The sequence below is a fragment of the Crinia signifera genome, chromosome 19, assembly GCF_055691185.1.
Source record: "Crinia signifera chromosome 19, ASM5569118v1, whole genome shotgun sequence".
Lineage (NCBI taxonomy): Eukaryota > Metazoa > Chordata > Amphibia > Anura > Myobatrachidae > Crinia > Crinia signifera.
The window spans coordinates 58,728,515-58,747,608 of NC_139226.1; the positions used below are offsets into that span (position 1 = coordinate 58,728,515).

Here is a 19,094-nt window from a genome sequence, read left to right on the forward strand (position 1 = left end):
AGTGGTCGTCAGGCACGAGGCCATATCCTTTAGAAACGAGACCCTGTACAGGCCGGATGGGGTGCATCTCTCTTTAGTCGGGATGGATTTGTTTTTCCAGAATTTAATAGACGCATTGAGAAGTTTAGAGGTTTAGCTGAGGGAGTATTTGGAATTAGGTTGGTGGCGGGTCAGTTCAAGTTGAACTGATATGGCGGAAAGAACGGTAGTTAAATTAGAGCTGTATTTACACTTAGCTGGTGGTTGATGTCGAGATGTGGGCATCACCGATCCAGGTGGGCCCACGTCTGGACCTTAACAATCATCTACTTCGGATAGCGTAAATTCTTGCGGACATTTGTAGTTTAGGGCAGGTGGCCCAATTTTTTGATGACTCGGGCAGAGTGGTGAGCTCTGCCTTAATGATATTTGCGAGGTCAGGGGCAGAAGCAGAAGGTCAACCCCCTGACCTTTAGGGCAATTGGCCCCTTTTGAAAAGTCCGCTTCATAATTGAGCCGTTGTCTTGGACGCTGGCAGGTGGCCGGTCCTTGGCAATTAAGGGCAGGAGACCCTTAGATCCGGAGTTTGTTATTTTTATTACTTTGTTATTTTCCAGCAATGTTATTTATTTTGCATGCCGTTCTTTGCCCGCCACCTTAGTTAGAGCAGGGACATAAATTTTAGTAAGATTCAAATAGGCCGCCCCTGCTCAAAATAAATAAGCCGTCCCCTTTAAGCCCATTCAGTTGTACGCGTCTTTATTTCTTAGATAAGTGGGGTGAGTGTGGATGAATGCCTATGTCTGTGTGGAGTTTAAGACTGTAGAAGCCAGCTTGTCTGGCTGAAAACAGCATAAACTCACCTGGCTATTGGCAGGAATCCTTAGCTCACACACTTGATCTGGGCCCGGGGGTTCGGCTTGTCTTGATTGACGGGTTGGCTGATTTGAATGACGGTTCAGGATAGGCTGGTTGAGGTCAGAGGTGGAGATTGATGGGGTGATGTTCTTGCTTCGAGAAGATTCTGCCTCTTGCTTCAGGAAACGTTGCCCTCCCGCCCGCCCCAATTATTAGTCAGATTTAGTTTTTGAGAAGTCGTTTGCATTTATTCGTTTAGTTGTTGTCGGCTTATTTTGTCTTGGCGGAAAGAACGGTAGTTAAATTAGAGCTGTATTTACACTTAGCTGGTGGTTGATGTCGAGATGTGGGCATCACCGATCCAGGTGGGCCCACGTCTGGACCTTAACGATCATCTACTTCGGATAGCGTAAATTCTTGCGGACATTTGTAGTTTAGGGCAGGTGGCCCAATTTTTTGATGACTCGGGCAGAGTGGTGAGCTCTGCCTTAATGATATTTGCGAGGTCAGGGGCAGAAGCAGAAGGTCAACCCCCTGACCTTTAGGGCATTTGGCCCCTTTTGAAAAGTCCGCTTCATAATTGAGCCGTTGTCTTGGACGCTGGCAGGTGGCCGGTCCTTGGCAATTAGGGCAGGAGACCCTTAGATCCGGAGTTTGTTATTTTTATTACTTTGTTATTTTCCAGCAATGTTATTTATTTTGCATGCCGTTCTTTGCCCGCCACCTTAGTTAGAGCAGGGACATAAATTTTAGTAAGATTCAAATAGGCCGCCCCTGCTCAAAATAAATAAGCCGTCCCCTTTAAGCCCATTCAGTTGTACGCGTCTTTATTTCTTAGATAAGTGGGGTGAGTGTGGATGAATGCCTATGTCTGTGTGGAGTTTATAGAATTTTGCACAGCGCCCCATTGAGGAGGCGTGTCATTCTCCTCCCAAAGGTAACTCATACTGTAGGTTTGAAACCCTACAATAACTGAAGCTACACATTCTTGCATGTTTATTTGTATTGTGGGTGTTCACTTTGAATACACCCACAGATATGTATGCATTTTCTAAATGCCTTCCCTTCCCGGGGGTAAGGGTGTGTAATACTGTAACATGCATTCATATAAACAGGTATAACTTTGTGACACGTGGAAACCATATATTGTATCTATTCATTTTACGCATGTAATATAAAACCATGGCCAGGTAAAACATACTTCTTCCAGTATTAGCCTTTTGAATAGATACCTTTTGTTATTCACATATTGTTGTTTATAATGTGGTCTCTTGCTTGTACTTGTTCTTTATCTATATCCCTACTTTCTTATCATCTCTTTCTGCTGGTTATGTGACAATACTGTATTTGTACTACTGTGGGGGCCACTGTGTTTGTTTAATTACTGTGGGGCCACTGTGTGAGTGTGTGTGTGTTTTGTTTTCCTGATGGTGTGCCTTGGTAATTTTAAAGGCTTGTGTGTGTGCCGCGAGTTGAAAAAAGGTTTAAAATCACCGCGCTAGAGGATATTGAGAACAATATTGCTCATACAGGGGTTTCTGATTGATATCGTTCACAATATTGTCTAGTGTGTACACTAAATATCATTAAGAATGTGTGCTCCTGCATGTAGTTGACAATGATTGATGTCTTTTGAACATCCAGGTCAATTTGGCTATATAACCAAATGACCCACCTGTTCAGCAGGTCCCAGTGACGTCACTAAACGATATCGGTGGCCAATATCTTTCGGTGTGTACACACAATATCGGGACACGTGGCCGATATAGTTAATTATAGATGTAGCGCCTCTCATGCTTTTGGGGGCTGGTGATAGACTTGCCAGCCCCCTGCCAGCCGCCTGGCCCCGCCATCCGTCCCGCTCCCTGTTGGTCCCTGCCGCGTCGCCGCCAATCCCTGTCAGCTGCCGCCGCACCCCCATAACTGGGCAGGGTTCCGTCTCCAGCCGCCGAGTGACTGGGACACACGTGCGCGTGAGATGCTTGTACATCCCAGTCTAATGGAGTCCCTCTCAGCCAGAGTTCGCCATTGGGGACATTCTGGCGAGCGCCGGCATTGAGTGAGAGGGGCTCCATCTGTATATTGGCTGCGGCCCCTTTCATTTAGTGTGTATAGGAAAGACAATGGCCCTCATGGACTTTCCAAATTGCACCCATAACAATTGTACCTAACCTCATGGCAAAACAGGGACTTAAAGCCCTGCTTTAAAAACCCATGTCGACATTTTGCATGTCGACCTTCCCATTGTCGATCTAATGTTTGTATCGAACTTATGACCCTGTCAACTTAAAGCCATGTCACCCTTTTCCAGGTGTCGACATTATCTCTGTCGACCTTCAGTGGTCGACCCAATGCATTCCATCCTTTCCTATGTCGACCTAGTGACTGTATGCCAGGCTAATAGTATCGCTGCTGCGTTATTGGACACACATGTTAATGTTACAGCAGGTTGCTAAAGAAAAAAATCTGCCGGCATCATAGATCCGAGTGCTGTGTCCAAAGTGCATAATTGGATTAGTCCCTATTGCCGCCCCAGTCACTGGCCCAAAATGGCTGAAGTCTATCGACTAGGCTGCAGCTTAGTTACTACTACTACTGTACGTATATTGAAGCAGGCGCTGTTCTGCATAGGGCAGATCCTTCACGTATGCACCACACAACATAGGAGTTTTATGCAAATAAACCGCTTTGAGTACAAAGTTAATTGATGTTAGTATAAAAGCTTAGTAAGCACAAGGTATACTGTCAGAGTAAAGCCCCGTACACACGGGGGAGATATATTGCTCAGCCATATATTGCTAGCAATATATGGCTGAGCAATATATTGCTCAGTTTCTCCTTTTCATTAGCGACCAGAGATGGTCGCTGATGAAAGGAAACCTCTGCCGGCGGTGCCGCAGAGGTAATCAGCTGGTCTCAGGAGCAAGCTCCTGCGACCAGCGATTAGAACGGGGCTGAAAACGGGAGCGCGCACCCGGCGATTTAACGCTGGGGCCCACTCCCATCACTGGCAATATGGTCGCCTGCGACCATATTTCCAGCAATTTCAGCCCCTATCGTCCCCGTGTGTACACAGCTTAAAGCAGTCACCCCCCTATTATTGCTCCATTCCACTTCCCCTTTCCATTTTCTCCCTTCCCATTAATCATTTAAAGTATAAAAATAAAAACATTACCAATGTTTTCTTTTTATTATCTATTGTTTTAGGAGTATTAAATGATTGAACATGTATTATGTATACTACTTCTGCAACTTAATTGTAAAACTAAAAATGATTACTACAAATGGAGAATTTTCCCAATAATAATGTGCACTTAACATGTTCCTGTTTTGACTTTTTTTTCCCGTCAGAATTATACAGCAAACGACAAGATTGGACAGAAGGTCATATAATTCTGAGAGTCTGCAACTCAACAAGAGATGTAGCAAGCAATCGTTCAAAACAAGAGATGTAGCAAACAATCGTTCGTCTAAAAACAGTAAGAGATGTAGCAATGCATCATTGTCCTCACATTTCATTACATGGGGAGATTAATACTGCTTTCACATTGCAGAAATGGGTAATGACACGGTATTCTTAAATGGGACTTTAAAACGGGTCTGAACCTTGAGACCTTTCACATTGCAGGTGAAAACCGTTTTAAAAATCATTTAATAACATTCAAACATTCAACCCGTTTAACCCCCAAGGGACACGTTTCAAGCCATTGAAATAGAGCTGTTCAAACTGCCAAATAACGGCTTTGAACCGTGTAGGACTCTGCTTTTTAAACGTGTTGAAATACCGGTTAACTTTAACCGGTAAATCAACTCTGGCACTTTCACATTGCAGCCTTAAACGTTTTAAAATGGAAAAAAAAACGGCAATATACCGTTTTAAAAGTGCGATGTGAAAGGGGTATTAGTAACTGTTGGGTTTCTAAAAGGTGCCAGTTCAGCCAACACTTCGTAAATATCTAATAGTGAGGAAATACACTTTGTATGAGAGGCCGCACCTCTCATCTCTCCTCAGCTCCTTCCTCCTGCCTTTTTGTCACTGCCTGCAGTCACCTCACAGCTTTTATGCACTGCCTCCCTGTCACCCTCTTCCAGTCACCCACTATTTTCCTGTCACACTACAGTATGTCTCCCTGGGATCATCTTCCTGTCACCCACTGCTTCTCTCTCACCCTCTCCATCTTCCCAGTCACCCAATGTCTCCCTGTCACCTTCCTCTTTTTACACACACTATCTCCCTGTCATTCTCTCCGTGTCACCATTTTCCTGTCACCCATGATCTCCCTGTTACCCTTTCCCTGTCCCATCTCACTGTCATACTCTTCCAATCACCCATTGTCTCCCTTCCCACCTCTCCCAGTCTCCCTATCACCCACTATCTCCCTGTCACTGAATATCTCCCTGTCATCCAATATTTTCTGTCACCCACTATCTCCCTGTTATCATTACCCTGTCACCCACTATCTTCCTGTCACCTTCTTTCTGTCACCCATTGTCTCCCTGATACCCTCTCCCTGTCACCATTTTCCTGTCACCCACTATCTCCATGTCCACTTCTTCCTGTCACACAATGTCTCCCTGACCCCTATCCCTGTCTATCGCTCCCTGTCACCCACTATCTCCATGTCATCCTCTTCCTACAACCCACTGTTTCTCCATCACCTTCTCCCAGTCACTCATTGTCACCCACATCCACTATCTCTCTGTCACCTGTTTCCTGTCACACAATGTCTCCCTGTCTACATCTCCCTGCCAGCTTCTTCCTTTCACCCTGTGGGCGGGAAGTTCTAACATCCGCAGCCCCCTCCGCTGCCCATCGCCGCCATAAAATAATTATGGCAAAGGACAGCTCTTGCGTTAAGAGCTGTCCTTTGCGGTGAGCCGGCGGCTCCCCCCTCCCTCCCTTACCCGGCTTGTGGTGCTGCTGCTGTGGGGGGCTGGCTCTCCTCCTCCTCCCTGCACCAGAAAGAGGATTACAGTGCAGGGAGGAGGAGGTCACAGCTCTGTGCTGCCCGGACACAGGTGAGGGGGGGTCGGTGCGGGGCTGCGGTGGGTCGTGTTATAAGCCCATAGGATTCTATGGGGCATCGCCAGGTTTTGCAGGATCTTTAGAGCAACCCAAAATGCGTTTTTTAAAGCATTTTAGTTTCGACAATCCCGCCCTATATCTCCCAGTCACCCAATATCTCCCTGTTACCCATTATCTCCATACCTCCCAACAGTCCCGATTACAGCGGGACAGTCCCGATTATCAGGGCCTGTCCCGCTGTCCCTGCCGCGGCCGGCAGTGTCCCGCGGTGAGGGGGGGCTGTTGGGAGTCCCCCCTGTAGGCTGCTAAGCAGCGGGGAATAAACGCTGTGCGCATGCGCACAGCGTCAATTCCCGTAGCCAGGGGGCTGGGGGCATGGCTAGAGGCTCACAGAGCCTCTGGGTCATGCCCCCATAGCGGCAAAATGGGAGAGCCGTGAGTGCAGGCCACGCCCACGAATTAGGCCACGCCCCGATATTTTAGGCGCGCCTCCGGCGTGCAGGAATTCGTCCCGCTTCCGACTGGTCCAAAGTTGGGAGGTATGTATCTCTGTGTCACCTTCTTCCTGTACTCAATATCTCCCTGTCACCCACTATCTCTGTCACCTTTTGTCTGTAAGTCTATGTCTTCCTGCCACCAACTGTCCTCTCTTTCCACCTCCTCCAGTCACCCAATGTCTCCCTGTCACCAAGTATCTCCCTGTCACCTGACTGTCAATCTACACACTGTAGACCTTTCCATTCACACTCGTTTATTTCTACCTGATGGTTTAAACAGACTTTATCCAGTTTATTGTTACAAATGTCTTACATTTTATGTTTCAACATGTTATTTTTCATTCACATTATGGAGATTATTCTGGTTGACCTGCAAAGCAAAATGCGCAGCATTGCGGGTCATCTAAACGCTGCTCACGTGCCCCCCCCCCCCCCCCCCCCCACACCATTCGGTGCAAACGGGCCGGCGAATACGCAATTTGCTGCACCCGCTCACACATAGAGGCTGCATAATGGCATCAAAGTTAATGCGCATGCACAGTTGATAAACATCGCTCCCCTGTGCGAACATGCAGGGGAGCGAAGCAACCAGAATAAACTCCTATATACAATGCATCACTTTCTAATAACAAAATGTTGTTGTTTTTTTTAGTACTATGTTTCTTGTAATATATACGTTTGAGTTAAACTGTTTTCCACATAAATAACATGATGATATTGTAATGGCCGTGGGCATTTCTATTTATACTCATGGAACAAGTGTGTAATAGAAACCTATGAGGATGCTGCCAGTACTGGTCTCCCCGGCCCCTCCTACAGTATGTGGATGGCAGTGTGTGGTAAATGTGGTTCCTGAGTGACCTGGCTGCAGCTTCAGTTTAAATAGCAATGGCATTCAGTATAAACACCTTATAGTTTCCCTGTTAGTTATCAGCACCTAATTGAGGGCATAGGCAGGTGACACTTCCGCAGAAAAGGCCGAGATAGTCATATATGACAAGGTTGGACATAGAAAACCCTTTTAGAAATACAGTTTACACTGTCAAAAATGTAACTCTTTGTGTAATGTTATGCTTCCTTATAACTCCATTTAGTGTGTTTGGAACAATTCCATCCTTATGTATTACACCATTACAGTAGTATGGATATGCAGGTTTTCCCTATGCAGCCAGGCCTTGGAAATTAATACTTTCAGCTGAATATTTTTAGCTTTAAGATGTTCTCGATGAAAACATTTCCATTTTCCTAATGACTCATTTTGAAGCTGAAGTTACTGTAGATCTCACAATTATTTCTTTAAACGACATCACAGGGCTTCAGAACTTACACTATGCAGGAGACCTGCTGTATCTGCATACAAGCCGGGCATCCACATTCCTGACAGCCAAGGTAAGTACGAGAGGGATAGGACTTGGGGAACAAGTATTCTGGGTCGCTGTGCTGTATAATGTGGGCATGGTAATGGGTTTCTATCTGCTTTTGACAGTGTTGCAAACCATATTCATTTCTGTAGAGTGGGAATAAATCAGGGAAGTGGTATACAATACAATACAGGGTATGACCAAGGCAGGTAGAAGGAATGATCACTTTCATGAAGAATGGGGGTGATTCAGGTTGGTTTGCAAAAGCAAACTCCTTCTTTAATGGATAAAACCATGTGCATTGCTTTTTTTGGGGGGGGGGGGGGGGGCAGATGTAAAATATGCAGATAGTTACATTTGGGTGAGTTATTTTGTTTATGTGCAGAGTAAATACTGTCTGCTTTATTGTTAAGGTGCCCATACACTGCCGCGACGTCTCACAGCAGTGTTTGGACACCCGATACCCTGCAAGCCGCCGGGGCCTTCCTGGCGGCTGGGACGCATGCGATCCGTTGTGATGGATCGCATACGTCCCTGCTTCCTGCCTGCCTTGCCGCCTGGAGGGAGGTCCCAGAACGGGTGGTCGCGTGGGACCGCGCATCGGACCAAATCGCCTCAGTGTATGGGAATTTCTTGCTCAGCTTTCTAGTTTTATTTAGTTAGTTTTCCTCTTGTCTACCCTTAGACACCGGAGTTGGGGCAGACCTAATTTGCCCCTTCAAACGTGGATGTTAAAGGTGAAGCCTTAGCACCACAGGTATCCAGTGGTTTCTAGGGGAAACAATAGTGTTAGCTGTTAGAGTAGGGTGCTGTGACCCTTTTCCTAACATTCACAGCTTGGTTTTTGTCATTCCTATATTCCTTTAATACATCCATACCCCGGTCATGTGATCTGCATTCTAACCTCTATGCTCCTGGTTACTGTCAGTTACTCGTGTCAGTCCTGAGTCCTGTATTCAGTTTAGTTTTACTCATTTGTTATTTCTCATCATCCTGCAACTGCCCCAGGTACTTTATTGCACTAGTTCCCTGTTCCACCCTTTAGAACAGGTGCTAATCACCTATTCTTCTATGAAAATATAAGAGTAGAAAACTGGCAATGTGAAGTATCGTCTATAAATTACGACACCAAGACATTTATAGACAATACTGCACATACTGCCATTTTTCTATTCTTTTATTTTTTCTATATACTTTTCCCCGTCACCATCCTATATATGTGAGAAAGAAAAGGAGCAGGTGAAAAGGTGGAATAGAAAAGACCATTACAGAAACTCAAGGGAAGTAATACCCCTATCCTCCTCCTATCCCTAATCTCAATTTTTTCACAATTAACCTTTTGTCCACCCCAAAAAAAGGGGAGCGCCCAGTTTTTGTTTATGCCTATACACATTTCTTTCTATGATCCACTGGGGCGGGGACTGATGTGAATGTTTATATAGTCTCTGTAAAGCGCTGCGGAATACCTGTTCTCTATATAAATATCTGTTAATAAATAAAAAAATAATAAATTGGTGGAAGGTATTTAACCCTACTCCATGCCATTCAATTCTCCACTCAAGCACAGGATGTACACTAAAGGGGCTATAATAGGAATGGACTTCTCCCTTATTATGCTCACCAGGAACTGTGTGGGCCATTTCATTTATGCTACACATTTAACTGTGTTTTATATATACATAATATTGATTGGATCACTATTGTGTTATTAACTGTATTTTTATGACATTATTTTTATAAAATCAGTCCAACTGATCATTTTTAGGATTACTTTCCATATCTTTAAGTGCTGCTACCCATTTTTTATTTTCATCTATGTACTCACACCTGCCTGCTGCAGTTCCTAAGCAAGCTCCGCTCTGGTGGTGCCTGATCCCGCTGCTGAATCATCTTTAGGAGATGTCCTGGCCCTTGCTGGACGTTCTTGGGCACCCTGAAGTCTTCTTCACAACTATTGAACCCAGTGGCGTAGCTTGGTTTGGGGCGCCCCCCCCCCCCCGCCGTTAATGGGGGGCACTTCCACCCCCGGCCGCCCGTGCCACCCCCCGCATCGCCGTAGGCTTACCTGGCTGCACGTCCCGGCTCCCCTCCTGGCTTCAATTAATTCTATGCAGACGGACCACGATAAAATGGCCGCCCCCATACCACAGACAGTTTCAGAGAACTGTCTGCTTCATGGGGCGACCATTTTATCGTGGTTCATCTCCATAGAATTGATTGAAGCCAGGAGGGGAGCTGGGACGCGCAGACAGGTAAGCCTGCGGGGGATGGGGGGCGGGGGCATTACTATAGCACCGCAGCCCCCCCCCCCCGGCGCCCCCACATGCACAGCGCCCCCCCACGGCCGCGGTGCTATAGTCACGCCCCTGATTGAACCTTTCTCCTTGAAGTTCATGATGATCTGATAAATGGTTGATGAAAGTACAATTTTACTAGCAGTAATATACTTGGGGCAGCCTGTTATTTTCAGGAGTGCCTGAAATCATTGGCTTGTAAGCGACCATCAAATAATTTTTCCTCTGTTCTGCGGCATGTGAGCGGATGTGTAAGCAGGGGTTAAAGTGAGGGGGAACGGGGGAACTCATGGTGAGTTAGAACATTTTAACCTCCACATTGGACTTGCACAGTAATTCTCACAGAAAAGCATTGTAGTTTGCATGGGGATGCCAAAAAACCATACCACTGGCCCTGTCTCTGCCTAATGGGGGAAGGGGGGTAATTAGGTGGCATAGAGAAATGAGTTCCCCCACCTCTGTATGACCACTTTATGCCCTGTGTGTGTAAGCGTATACATCCGTTCACGTGCTAGTGCGGGGATTCACTTGGTGCGGGGGGGGGGGGGGAGGGGAGGGCGCTTTGTGCGTTTGGCGGGGTGGTTTACCTGCTTGATTGTCAGCATTTTTGCGCAGCCTGAATTAGGCCCGGTGTTTTTTTTAACAGATTCTCTTTGTTGTTAAGTATTCAGTCGAGATGACTGTATTTGATGTTAGCAGATGAATGTGACCCTGACCCTGTTTCACCCTCTTTCTTACTAAAATAACTTTTTTAAGGGAAAAATATTGTATTTTTGTCCTAGAGGTAGCTCTTAAAATCCTCTTTCGTCTTCCAGGAGCCATGTTTCATGGATACAGCCCAGATGGTCCATATTTTGTACTTCCCAAATAGAGGTGAGATTAGATTATGCATCTGGTTTGGTACTGATTGATTTGTATTTATTCATTTATTTATTTATCAACAGTTTCTTATATAGCGCACAAATATTCCGCAGCGCTTTACAGAGAATACTTGAACATTCACATCAGTCTCTGCCCCAGTGGAGCTTACAATCTATATTCCCTACCACATGTACACGCACACACAGACATTCTAGGGTTAATTTTGTTGGAAGCCAATTAACCTATCAATGCATTTTTGGATTGTGGGAGGAAACCGGAGCACCCGGAGGAAACCCACGCAAGTACGGGGAGAATATACAAACTCTGCACAGTTAGGGCCATGGTGGGAATAGAACCCCTGACCTCAGGGCTGTGAGGCAGTAATGCTAACCATTACACCGTCCATACTGCCCTGCCTGTATATTGTTCATGCTTGTTTATTCCACCCCGAGCATTAGTAATAGTAATAGTAGTAACTTAATATTGTTAATTAGGTAGTCAGTAGTAAAACATAAAAATTTCCCATTAGTCCTGTGAGGCATGAGCCTAGGGATGGCAATGTATCCCAGGATGGGAGGTCACAGGGTCACAATAGGGGGGTTGTCCAGTGGGGGGGGGGGGGTTGCCAGTGGGGATGTCAGGAATCGCGGGAATGCTGTCATTGACGATATACAATAGTCAGGATTGAGGATTTTCTGCCCCATCTGATGCCGATTCGAACACGATGCGCGGACCTGCGGCATCGAAACCGGATAGTAAAATAGACTGTGCAGGCATGACTATATAGTAAAAATCTGTACTATACAGTCAAAATCTAATTGTACACAGCACCGTGCAATTAGATCCCAATTGAATAGAAAATAAATAACACCGGGTACGGGCGTAACACTTCAGATATATACAGGACCTGCAATCACAGTACTGTAAGTCATTAGATGCAGCAGTGGGGAAAGCATGTCTGAGCTGATTGGTGGTGTGTTCATGATGAGTCCTGTGAGTTTCTACGGTTCTAATGCTTTGCACTGAGCTGTTGTTGCACTTTGGGGGAAACTTACAAAGATTGAATGGGTGCGAATGGTCGTATTCCTACCCATTCAATGTGATTTTCACACATCTGCAAATTTCCGAAAGTACGAATTCGTACAATTTGTATTTATACCGTGCGTAAGTGTTAGCATTTAAAAAAAAAATATGAATAAATCCACCATCAATAGAATATGGACATAAGGATGCATTTATGTATTATATATTATGCATTCTATGGTATCGTCAAATTTACTAATGATTCGTTCCGGTGAATACGAATATGAATCAACAGTAAATCCGAATGGCAAATAGACCATCTGTTCCATTCTTATTTGTCAGAAGCCTGCATGGATCAGTCAGATCCATGCAGTCACAAACAGCCAGCAGGGTAATTCCACAGCCTGGGGAAACCTATTTATAGTTCCCCCGGCAAAAGCATTAAACCTGCTGACTTTTCAGCCCAGGCAGAGACCCTGGGGGAGTAGGGACCTCCCCAATAAAGGGGTCTCCCTCCTCCAGGATACCCCCTGCCCGGGCTGAAGCCCGGAGCAGTTCCCGGTGCCCCAGGACGGTAGGCACCTGGCTGATCTTCTGGTGTAAAAATTAGAATGAAAACTATTTTCTCGGAGAACCACACGTCCCAGCATGTGGGGCATTAAAGGGCCCGCTGGTACTTGTAGTTCTACAACACAAAAAAAGAAAACACAGACACATAAGAGGAATACAACTTCATTCTACAATATTTCACACTGTATGTACTTATGGATTCCATTGTTGGACCATCTCTTTGTCCTGTAGAAATCCACTCGCTAAATTATACTGACCAAGGCCTCCAGTATGGATCGCGTCCTTTTCGTTCTGTAGCAGGCATCCCGGGACTTAAAATAACAAACCAGCATATGTGTTCGCAGCTCCTCCCCCGAACTGGGGGATTGGCTATTCAAAATGATGTAGCATGTTTACATTGCTCTATTGTCTTAAGGCCCCATACACGAGAACGAGATTGGACCCAACTTTTCAATCTCGACTGGTCTGTTCAACAGATTGTGCGCACGTGATCGTATGATGTGCACTCCCACAGGTAGTGAGGTCTGCCCCTAGATGAGATGTGCTGCAAGTCTCATCCATCGGCTGTCATTACGGTTAAATGAGAAATCGCATGTCCTTTTAAGCAGCTGCTATCTTTGTCTGCTGTGTTCCAGGGAGGGGGGTAGAAACCATCATAGACAGCAACTGGGATGAACTTAAGGCCACCATCCACTATGGTGAGGCATTGCATGCCGTGCTTCGCATGCAATACCCTGCCGACTGATGCGACGTCTGATTAGCTTATTTAATATTAACGGGTGTAGTTTCACCCACTTTTTAGGTCACGCCCCACTTTGTCGAGTCCTGTTTATGCCACTGCCTGGGACAATGTAGGGGTCTGAGACTGCAGCAGAGGAGCAGCCAGATCCTCCAGCATTGCTACGATCATACCCCCAGTGGTTATTCTGCTATAACACCCTTTCTTCCTCTAGTGGGCATGCCCTAACAAGCACCTTGATAGCAATTGGTGCAGGACACTTTATTTTGTGCTGCCGACCATATTGTTTTGATCCTGATATAGATATCAAAGTTTTATACAGAACTTAATTAACAGGGAAGAACTGATTTATCCTTTTTTATATATCAAAATATAACAAGAAAGAGAAAAAAGAATTTTGCACTATGGACGCACTCCTGGAGAATTTAAATTTTTCTTAAAACTTTAAACTTTATTGAATTTTGTTTTAAAAGATAAGGGGGAGGTGCTCTCTGTGTCTGTTTAGCATATGAGTACACAGATAGTATCCCTCCTTATTTCAGTGAAATATTTCAGAGGTTAAAATTAACAGACACACATTAACAAAACGGACATATACGTGAAGAACGTGTATTGCACCTATCAAGGAAGAAAAAGTGTGTGTATATAGACTTTAAAAAATAGGCTTGTTCTTCAGTGTCTTGTTGTCACTGTTGCTTCAGAAAGATATATACTTAAATGTAGCTATTTGCCTGATTGGCCTTTCACTGTCAGTAATAATAATTACACTGTGGACTTCCGGTTCCTGCTCCCATGTGAGAGGACAGGTGAGGGAGAGCTCCGTTGCAGCCCCAGCCCCAAAGTAAAATGAATTGAGCTTACCCCGGAGACTGAAACTTTCCCCCAGCCCGGTGCCGCAAGGAAGGGCAGAGAAGAGGAGAGGAAGATAGCGACGCCGACTAAGCCACGAGGAAGCGGAGTGCGGGGACAGAGGAAGTGCGAGCTCTGACGCGGCGGTAGACAGGAGGTGCTACAGGACAGCGGTGTCTGCCGGGAACGGTGACGTTGTCTGCCGGGAACTCCGACCTGGGACGCCGAGGAGTGACGTCGCGGCAGTCAGGAGACGCCACACCGCAACACAGCCGGCTGCCTCCGAAGCGAAGGAAGGAGGAAGCAGATTGACAGGGGCTAAGTGAAGCAAGGCAGCGCAAGGCAGCGCAGAGGATTAATGCGGCAGCCATCTATGGTGAGCGAGACCTGAACCCTGAGAGGACACAGTTTGTCAGCAGACTCTGGCTGAGAGGTACCTGATGTATTAAAATTGACTGAATGGGGCATGAATAATAATAATAAAAAAAAAAAAAACCCTCCTGATGATTGCAGCACATTGATTTATGCAGTAAAGTACAGGGAGGAGATGTGAGCTGGCCAAAGCTGCTACCTAAGGATATAAACAGCCGTGATTGTGGAGTGTGATCTGAACCCTGAGAGTAACAAACTGTTTGCTTGCAGATTATGACTGAGAAGTACCTGAAGTAGTAACATTGACTGTATTGAGGTCTGGATATAAGGAAAAAAAAAAAAAAAACTCTTGAGGTGGCTGCGGCATATTGGGCTAATATCCACTGGAAGCATCCGGGACTGTTAGTAACATTGTGCTTTTACCAGTGCTTTTTCCAGTGGGGGAATAGATAACGAGGCTGATACAAGGCAAAGGCAACTGAGGCCCTGAGCTGATAGTATCAAGACTATATAACTACTGGAGACATTCTGAGACTATTAGTAACATTGTGCTTCCATCAGGGGAGGAATAAGTAATAAGGCCTACAAAAAGCAGGCTTTGGAAGGGAGGAGTAATTTCACCCTTAAGCTATTAGCAGAAGTATAATATCACTTAAGATCACCAGTATATGACCACACGTGATTAAATAAGACTATAGAAAGGAAAAACTTAAGCCGTGCTGCACCGTATGGATAGGTATCTGTCACCACAGATGCCGAGAAACAGTAGGGTTAAGAAAGTGGTGGAACCCAAAATGGCGGCAACAAAGGAGACACCAGGCCCCAAAATACAAGTGCAGCCAGCATCACCAGCCCCAACCAGACATACGATAGAAGACTCCCCGGTAACATATGGCGAAGTGGTCAAAGCCATACAATTGACAATGGGGCCGCTAATGGAGATGCAGGCCTCTAAGTTTTCAGCGGCCATACAAGAATTGAAAGAGGAGTTTCAACAAATAGTAAAAGAGCAGCGGGAGACCGAAGGCAGAGTAGGAGAGCTCTTTACAGATATGGCCACGGTGAAACAATCCACTGCTACAATGCAAAATACAGTAGACCTGATGCAGGCCAAGATTGACAATTTAGAAAATAGGGCCAGAAGAAATAATCTTCGGATAGTCGGCTTGGATGAAGCCATAAAGGGGCCTGATTTGTTCCACTTTATACAACAATCCCTACCGGAGATGTTGCAAATAACAGCAGAATGCAAAGACATGATAATTGAGAGAGCCTACCGGTTGGGACCGGTGCATAAGTCCTCAGAAGGGAGGCCAAGAGTGGTCATTTTCAAATGTTTGAATTATCAGCATAAGGAAGCGATCTGGATGGCGTCAAGGAAAACTAGGGATTTGACTTGGAAGGGAGCGAACATTTTTTTATTCCAGGACTTTTCGGCAGAAGTGTCCAGGGCACGCAGGGAATTTTCTCCGCTGTGCGCTAAACTATTTAAAGCTAATGTGAAGTTTGCTTTGATATTTCCAGCAAGGTTGAGGCTGTTTCTGGATGAGACCACTAAAGAGTTTACTAATGTGAGGGAAGCGGAGAGATTCTTAAGAGAAAAAGTGGCCTCGTTTGGGGAACAGACCTGTAACCCTGGAAATAGTGCTGTTTAAAATGAGAATATCTTTACTTAGGGCCTGAGAAGAGAACAGGCCGAGTAAGAGCGGGAAAAAACTATATAAAAGGAATAGAAAAGAATAGAAAAAAAAAAAAAAAAACACAAAAAAACAAAAACAAAACAAACAGATGCTCTAGAAAAATATATAGATTATAAGAGAAAGAACGACACCGGGGGAGGATAGAGAAGGGATGCACCCCTATATAATAAAAAAAAATAAAAAAAAAAAAAAAAAAAATAACAGATAAAAAATAAAAAATATATATACAAAATAAAAATAAATAAATAAGAATAATAAAAATAACAAAGGTAGATTCTCATGTCAATCAGGAGAGGGGTCCCACGAGGAGGATGGGTCCTCATGCTAATATTTAAGGGGGAGTGCCTTGGCAGCCCAGTGCCATTAGGATGAGAAAATCAAGGGGGGTCTAGGAGATTGGGCTCAGGACTGCGAAGGCAACCTAAAAGATATGTTAAGAGAAAGAGTGTATATATAATCGAAGGGAAGTTAGTAAGGGGGTGTATCAAACATTAAAAGGGTCGGGGTAACCCAAATGAAGAGATAGATAGATAGGAAGGAGGAAGAGCTGGGGCAGGCTAGGGGGGATCCCAGAAAATGAGAGTGATTAAGTCAGTCGAAAGGCTAAAATTGAGATAAGAGGAGGTCCAGAAGGAACAACAATGGTTCACAGGGGAAGTTTTGATCCCCTGGTGATGTTTATGTTATTGTCTCCATACTCAAGAAATATGGATTTATGTTCTTTTTGTGAATGTATGATAAGTTTTTTTGGTAATGTGTCATGTCTAATGTTATATGTGAGATCTATGGCCAAACCTGACAGATCCATCTCCTGAGGTATCAAAATTAGTTTCAAATTGGGAACCCTGAATGTGGGAGGGATAAATACTCCTGCGAAGAGGAAAAAGATATTAATATACTTAAATAAGTTACGCTTAGATGTAGTGTTTTTGCAAGAGACACATCTGCTACCCCCGGAGATACTCAAATTAAATACAATGAAATGGAAAGTTATAGCATCAACATATCACACATCAAAATCAAGGGGGGCAGTAATTCTGGTAAAACAGTCTTTAGACATTATAGTACACTTAGTGGATGCCGATCCTCAGGGTAGATATATTATTGCAGATGTCACGATTGGAGGTGAAAGATATACCCTATGTAATTTATATGCACCAAACTCAAAGGCGAAAGAATTTTTTGCTCCATTGATCAATAAATTATACTCATACCCTATGGATTCAATAATAATGGGAGGGGATTACAATTTAGTAGCTTCCCCAACATTAGATAGAAATTTGCCAGCGAAAAGAAGAAGCAAGGAGGGAAGAGGAATTATAGGATGGGTGACTCAAAAAATGCAAATGGTCGATACATGGAGAGCATGTTACCCTACGAAGCGGGAGTACACATGTCTCTCAGCAGCACATGGTACATTATCTAGGTTAGATTACTTATTAATATCAAGAAAATTATTCCCTAAATTAATCGACACCAATATAGAAACTATCTCGATATCAGACCATGCATTATGTTGGATAAAAATAGCCCAAAAAACAGATAAAGGGCCGATTAGACAATGGTTTTTTCCATCGTACCTGTCAAATTCAATTAAGTTACGGGAAGAATTAGAGCTAATGTGGGAGGAATACACACTAAATAATAAGGACATGGGGGAAAAAGACCCACTGATATTTTGGCAGGCGTCCAAATCAGTAATGAGAGGCCAACTGCAGTTGTATTGCAGGGCGACGGAAAAAACCATGGAGAGAACATACATAGAAGCCCAAGAGGCATTAACTGATTCATATCAAGAATATAAAAGAAACCCATGTAAAAAAAATAGGACTTTCTATTTAGAGAGGAAAGCTATATTCGATAATATATTGAAATCTTTAGAAGCTAAGTTCTCATTTCAGAGGGAGAGTGCAATATACAGATACGGAAATAAGGCAAGTAAGTTGCTGTCAAACTTACTAAGGGGGAAACACACGAGTACTTCCATTATTGTTATTAAAAATAAGGATGAAGCCCGGATTAAAAAGAATAAGGATATAGTACAGGTCTTTAGAGACTATTACCTACAGTTATATTCTAAACAGGAAATTAATACGACAGACAGGGACAGGTTCTGGACTGGATTAAGGGTTCCCCAGGTGTCGGAAACACAAGCGGCAACGTTGATGGTGCCAATTTCAGAACAGGAGGTGCAAAGAATTATAGGATCACTAAAATTGGGTAAATCCGCAGGACCAGATGGGTTATCTAATGAATATTATAAAATCCTGGCCCCTAAAATTAGCAATATGTTGGCTAGAGTGTACAATTTAATACTAACAGGTAAAGCACTTCCCTTATATTTTAATTCGGCTACGATTAAAGTCATACTTAAACAGGGAAAAGATCCAGAACAACCTAACTCGTATAGGCCAATATCATTATTAAATACAGACTATAAAATATTAACAAAAATTATATCTGAAAGACTTAAGGTAATTTTACCATCCATAATACACCAGGATCAATCAGGATTTATCTGGGGGCGCCAATCAGTGGTAAATATAAGAAAAGTCTTAACAGTAATGGAATGGGTGAGATTACATCCGGGATCGGATATAAAAGTAGTGCTTTCTCTGGATGCAGAGAAAGCTTTTGATATGGTCACCTGGGAACATTTGATAGATACACTCGGGAGATTCGGAATGCCAGTAGATTTCGTGTCACTGATGGCAAGACTGTATACTACTCCGGGTACCCAGGTTGCTATTAACGGGTATATATCTCAGCCCTTTAATATTGAAAGGGGTACGAGGCAGGGGTGCCCTTTATCACCCCTGCTATTCGCAATGGCATTGGAGCCTCTGGCAATTTCCCTGAGGACCACGAATAGATATAGGGGGGTTGAGGTGGGAGGCCTGGAGACAAAGTTAGCATTGTATGCGGATGACATGCTGCTTTTTGTCTCCAGCCCTTCAGAATCAAT

At 44.3% G+C, this 19,094-nt stretch overlaps 1 protein-coding gene across 2 annotated transcripts in view; it reads left to right on the plus strand.

Moving 5' to 3' along the window:
* LOC146042578 (galactoside alpha-(1,2)-fucosyltransferase 2-like) overlaps window positions 1-19,094 on the plus strand; it is a 273,576-nt gene that overhangs the window by 94,738 nt on the left and 159,744 nt on the right. Inside the window, exons 2-4 of one of the 2 annotated variants that reach the window (XM_083162632.1) lie at window positions 4,189-4,316; window positions 7,673-7,749; window positions 10,831-10,888. The gene's annotated coding sequence lies outside the window, so the exon portion shown is untranslated. The remainder of the gene's footprint in view (window positions 1-4,188; window positions 4,317-7,672; window positions 7,750-10,830; window positions 10,889-19,094) is intronic. The other variant, XM_083162633.1, reaches the window with a different exon arrangement.